We start from the raw sequence: 6,418 nt of genomic DNA, 5'->3' as shown, positions 1-6,418 counted from the left end.
TTACAATTGATAATGTCTTAAATTAGATAAAATGCCATAGTTTCCTTCCGGGAATATTCACTGCATAGTAAAACAGTGCAAACATATTTCATTTTTACATGTAAAATGATGTTAAATTCCAGGCTCACATAAATAAATACAGGTGGTTTTCCCTCTCTGCAGTGGGACAGTTTTGTTGTTGTTAAGGACTTACTGTTGGTAAAAAGCATTCCTGACACTACCTAATGAAAGCGAATAACATTCTTTTTAATAGCCAAAATACACCTCCACAAATTTCTAATACACGCCAAAGGAGGGTACATCTACTGAGAATCTGTTACTTAGTGGGCATGGTATTCACATTGATTTTTCACTAGAGGGAGCAACTGGTCTTTAAGAAAGTGATGTGAACTTTGGAATGGTCTTTCACTATAAATGAAATACTCCTGTAAGTTAAATTGAATCATAATCTTTCACTCCCAGTATGCTGTAATTGTTATAAAGTAGTCTTCTCAAATAGGGCTTAGATTTGTTATGATGGCTTCTAATAATCAAATCAAGCCAAAATATCTCATAAGACCCTACCTACTCCAGCAAGGTCCCTACCTGTGTAGACTAGTCATTGACCTGGTTTCAAGTTCCAGCTCTGCCACTCACTGTTTAACCCAGGCAAGTCACTTCATCTCTCTGAGCCAGTGAATCTCTATGTTAAATAGAGATTGTTTTAAGATTTTATTTATTTATTTGAGAGAGAGTGAGAGAGCACGAGCAGTGAGGAGGGGCAGAGGGAGAGGGAGAAGCAGACTCCCCGCTGAGCAGGGAGCCTGAGGTGGGGCTTGATCCCAGAACCCTGAGATCATGATCTAAGCTGAAGGCAGACGCTTAACCAACTGAGACACCCAGGTGCCCCTAAATAGAGATTATGATACATACTTTACCAGCCTGTTAGGAAGATGAAATAAGATATGTGTAAAGTTTAGCACTGTAAGCTTTCAATGAATAAAAGGTAACAGTATTATTTGTATTGTTTTATGCTAATAAAACTTACATATATTAAAATTAAACTATTGTACAAGGTTCAATCAGGCACTAAATTCCATTCTAAAAATTGTGTTTAGGATTCAGACAATAAAGACATCCATGTGTATTAGAGTGGTCAGTGAAAACTTCATCCAGGAAATGAGACTTGAATTGGACTCTGCTATAGGTAAGAACTGAACAACATGAAAAAGAGGTGGGAATGAGGGCATAGTAATCACACTTGTTTACTGCTCCAGCTATTTCAACATGCATTCTAGACCTGTACTGTCCATTACAGTAGCCACTAGCCACATGTGCCTATTTAAGTTTAAATTAATTAAAATTAAAAATTCAGTTCATCAGTCACACTGACCACATTGTAAGAACTCCGGAGCAACATCTGACTAGTGGCCACTCTTGGAAAGCATGCATGGCAGAAAGTCTATTAAACAACGCATTTTAGACATATAGTATCTTCAGGTTGTGGGAAAAAGGAGGCTTGCTGGTACTAAAATGCCATTCCACAGTTATAGCAGGCCTATACTCTATAAAAGTCTTAAAGAAAAAAAATCACTTATTAAAATTCATCCTTTCAGTTAGCATTTTTTTTTTAATTTTTATTTATTTGACAAAGAGAGCACAAGTAGGCAGAGAGAGAGAGAGAGAGGGAGAAGTGGGCTCCCTGCTCAGCAGGGATCATGGGATCATGACCTGAGCCGAAGGCAGCCGCTTAACTGACTGAGCCACCCAGGGGCCCCTAGGTTAAACATTTAAATAGCCAATAAAATTTATGCTTAGTGGGACAAGCCCCTACTGTACTTTTAGTAAGTGAAATAATTTAAAATAAAATGAAAAGAAAATAATGAATGTGAAACAATTAATGAAAATAATTATGAGGAATTTTTATATCAGTGTGAGTCATGGTAATTTGCTTGGTACAATACCAAAAGTGGACAGTCAAGCCATTTAATAAATGTGACTTTTATATTTGAAAACATCTCAAAATCCTAAGGTTAAGAAATTTCATCCAAGGGAAAATATTTCTATGCATTTTCTAGATAGTATGAAGTTCAGATAAGTAGCTAAATCCTTTAAATATTATTCCCATGAATTTGGGTTGCCCTGTTCCTTAAAACTCCAGAGCCTCATATATAATCTTACAAAAATAGTGTAATTTTGTTTTTGTAGAGTCCCAAGGTCAAAAACCTTTTTTACAACAGTCAAACTTCCATGATAAAAAAAAACAAAACAGTCCTCTTGTTTTAAAACAAGTTTGATCTAAGTCATTTACTGCTTTCCACATAAAAATTAATTCAGTATGAAAAGTGCATAATATGGTATCTAACTTGATACTTTGGTTGTTATAACACTTCATCTGTTAGCTGAGAACTCTGACTTATGAATCCTTTGGCTCTAATACTATATTGCAACTTCTTTTGGTTTGTAAGCAAGCCATACTACGCACATCTATTTTTAAAATGTGAAAACTTGATTTGGAAAGAGACCATCATTCATTCATTTGGCCACTAATAGAAATGTTCTCATCCCTGGGGCGCCTGGGTGGCTCAGTCGTTAAGCGTCTGCCTTCAGCTCAGGTCATGGTCTCAGGGTCCTGAGATCGAGCCCCGCATCAGGCTCCCTGCTCCACGGGAAGCCTGCTTCTCCCTCTCCCATTCCCCCTGCTTGTGTTTCCTCTCTCGCTGTGTCTCCCTCTGTCAAATAAATAAATAAATAATCTTTAAAAAAAAAAAAAGAAATGTTCTCATCCCTTCTATGACATAGGTAGAATTCACCTTACTATACAGATTAGGTAATCTCAGGTCAAGTGACTTGCCTAAAGTTACCTAGCTTGTAAGTAATGGAGTATGGATATAAACCCAGTTTGCCTAACTTCAAAGCTCTTCCTACTCTGCCATGTTGCTTTTCTGATTTCTCGAAATCTTTAACAGTAACCAGGGAACTCAAGGACTGCTGCCTGTTTCCTGATAACTTTTTTCTAGGGTTTGTGTCTTCTGTAGCACCCAGAGGACTTTTATGCAATGTTGGCTACATTGACTGAACGATTCCACATTGAAGGCTAACTTATACAGCCATGGGAACTTCAGTATCTTAATCTAAACAGAACTTATGGCTTTTAGGAGACAAGTACCCTCAGTGGAAGCATTTATTAAAGGTGGGACAGATTTAAAAAACAATACCTCCTGCTACCACTGATATTTCTAACTTAACAGCATTTCCAGATTCTTACATGTGGGGCTCAGAGATTTCAATTGCTGATGAATGAACTCAAGGATAAAAGAGCTCTAACCAATAAGTATTTCACTAGTTTTTACTATTCTGTACTCAGGAGGAAGTTTTAAAAATAAAAGTTTGTTTTCAGGAAATATATTAAGTCCAATTTGGAAATGATTCTTGATAATTCATCCTAAGAAGAGAGAGGAAATATGCATCCTTCCTACCTAATATGTATCTACCCATGTTGGAAACCTTTCCCTGATTTAAACAATAGAGGGATCGTCTTAATTGCTTACTTCTCTCTCAAAGAGAGAACATTTTCACAGTTCAACCGCAGTGAAATTGTTGATTCAGTGCTGATGGAACACCCTCAGGAAGAACCCAGACGCAAGCAAGAGCCCAGACAGCTTGAGGAATGGCTGAAAGATAAGGCCATTAGTGGGCGGGGATGGTTAGGTAAAATCGAATCTGATGGCTAAGCGCCTTGTTTGTGTGTGAGAGAGAGTTATTATTTTATGTGCATAATATATAATAGATATACGTTTTATTTTTATCTTATTTTATTTAAATCCAATTAATTAACGTATAGTGTATCATTAGTTTCAGATATAGAGTTCAGTTATTCATCAGTTGCATATAACACCCAGTGCTTATTACATCACATGCCCTCCTTAATGCCCGTCACCCAGTTACCCCATCCCCACACCCACCTCCCCTCCAGCAACCCGCAGTTTGTTTCCTATGATTAAGAGTCTCTTATGGTTTGTCTTCCTCTCTGATTTCGTCTTATTTTATTTTTCCCTCCTTTCCTCTATGATTATCTGTTTTGTTTCTTAAATTCCACATATAAGTGAAACCATATGATAATTGTCTTTCTCTGACTTCTTTCGCTTAGCATAATACCCTCCAGTTCCATCCACGTTGTTGCAAATGGTAAGAGTTCATCCTTTTTGATGGCTGAGTAATATTCCATTGTGTATATATAGCACATCTTCTTTATCCATTCATCTGTTGATGAACATCTGGGCTCTTTCCATAGTTTGGCTATTGTGGACATTGCTGCTGTAAACAATGGGGTGCAGGTGCCCCTTTGGATCACAATATTTGTATCCTTTGGGTAATAGCTAGTAGTGCAAGTACTGGGTCATAGGGTAGCTCTATTTTTAACTTCTTGGGGAACCTCATACTGTTTTCCAGAGTGGCTGCACCAGCTTGCATTCCCACCAACAGTGTAAGAGGGTTCCACTTTTTCTGCATCCTCACCAACATTTGTTGTTTCCTGACTTGTTAATTTTTAAATATGTGTTTTAAAATCCTGTGACCAATAGAGGATATTGGAGGTTTTTAAACAGGGAACTGACATGGATGTGTCAGAAAATAACAATTTTTTTTTCTCAGCAATCTTTATTCAGTTCTGGGGGGAATGCCTCCCTTCCCATGCTCCTGTCCCTCTAGCCCCTCTTACCCCAGGGCTCTGTGGGATTCAGTGTCCTCCTCTGTTGAGAGTAGGTCCTGGGGCCCAGAGGCCTGGTCTGAAGAATATTCAGGACAGCTGGTCCCTTAGTGGGTATGCTGGTCTTCTCTGTTGTGGGGAAGAAGTAAGGTGGGCAGAAATACTGCCCACCAGCACTCAGAGCTCCATTATCTCCCCAGCTTGGGTTGCAGGGTAGTAGGGGGTGGGGGTGTCCCCTAGCCTCAGCAGCTGGAGGGCCTTGGGGATCAGGTTCCCAGGGTAGTGCCAGAGAAGCAGCTCAGAGCAAGGGCTCCTGAGTGGGGGCAGAGATGGGGGGAAGTCATGGGGAAGCTGCAGTAAGGGGGGTCATTGTGCAGGCTGAGTCCAGGGAAGTGGGGGGCCATGTTCTCTTCAGAAAGGAACTGTTTGCACAGGGTCTCCTGCTCCTCCTCCAGGCGCCGCTTGGTGCTCATGGGCACAGCTCTTCGGAGAGGGGAGCTCACGTCCCGGGTCTGGGGCGTCCCTGGGTAGCACTGGGCCTGACCTGGGGGGCCTCATTCCAGCAGCTGCTGCAGGATCATAGAAAATAACATTAACTGCTACATGGAAAAAGGCTTGAAGGTTGTATGATTAAAGGCTGGGAAACTAGTTTCAAAGTGTTATAGTAACTCAGGCAAAGATTGATGAAAGTATCTTTAGAAATGTGGTAGTGACAGAACAGAATATTTAAGAGAAATAAAAGAATTGACTGAAACTAGGTATGAAGATGGGCGAGGAGTTTGTTTCTGTTTGGACAACAGGAATGAGTGGAAATGTGAGTGAGTTATGGAATATAGGAAGAGAACCAGATTATTACCAGGTTATAATGGGAGGGAAGACATCACAAGTTCAATTACAGACAAGGGGAGTTTCATTGTGAATCTGGGGCAGCCCATTAGAGATATGGGAAAATAGATTTGGGCATTTGTAGGTCAGGAGAAGAGTAGGGTTGTTCCGTGAAAGGGAGGTATATGCAAATGACCTCCAAAGGCCAAAGGAGCCAGAAGACCAAAGAAACAGGCTTACAAGTCCAGCTTGACTGGAAATGGTTTTTATTAAGGGAACTTATGGATAAAAGCATGTCTTGGGCTGCCACAAGACAAGCAGATCTCCACAACCCAACCTCCTTTAAGACCTCTTTTATAACCCTAGAGACTAGGAGTACATGTTGAGGGACCACCCAAGAGGAGAATGTTTAAGAATAGTCATATCTCCAGGGCAGATCATGGATATTCTGCCCTGAAGGTGTACTTAAGTGTGTGGAGGAACAAAAGAATGGGGGGGGGAGGGGGAGGAGGGCATGCTCAAGAAGGTTTCAGGTCACAAACTGGTCATCATGGCAGATTTGTCCAAGATGGCATTAGTCTGATTCACACCAGGGTCTACAGATGGATTTGGAAGTCATTAATATATGTAATGAAGGATAGTTGGAAGAAAGGCAGGCAGGGACAAGGCCCCCCACCCCCGTCCTAAGAGGAAAACTACCCTTAAAAGGAAAAAGACCCCATGCTGTTATTCTAGGCTTTACTCAGTGCCCTAGCTTTAAGTCTTCCTATTGGAGGACTTAAAACTTGTATGTGACAAAAAGGAAGGGAATGGCCTTGGACATCCTAACCCAGGCCTGGTGGCCAGCTCAATAGCCAGTGGGATATTTAAACAAAGTGCTTGATCTGGTGGCCTGCGCTGACCAGC

At 40.6% G+C, this 6,418-nt stretch overlaps 1 pseudogene; it reads right to left on the bottom strand.

The window, feature by feature from the left end:
• Positions 1–4,864: 4,864 nt before the first annotated feature.
• LOC116634297 lies at positions 4,865–5,160 on the bottom strand (annotated as a pseudogene).
• Positions 5,161–6,418: the final 1,258 nt, after the last annotated feature.

The sequence above is a fragment of the Phoca vitulina genome, unplaced genomic scaffold, assembly GCF_004348235.1.
Source record: "Phoca vitulina isolate PV1807 unplaced genomic scaffold, GSC_HSeal_1.0 scaffold9, whole genome shotgun sequence".
Lineage (NCBI taxonomy): Eukaryota > Metazoa > Chordata > Mammalia > Carnivora > Phocidae > Phoca > Phoca vitulina.
This window is presented reverse-complemented; position numbering and strand designations above follow the sequence as displayed.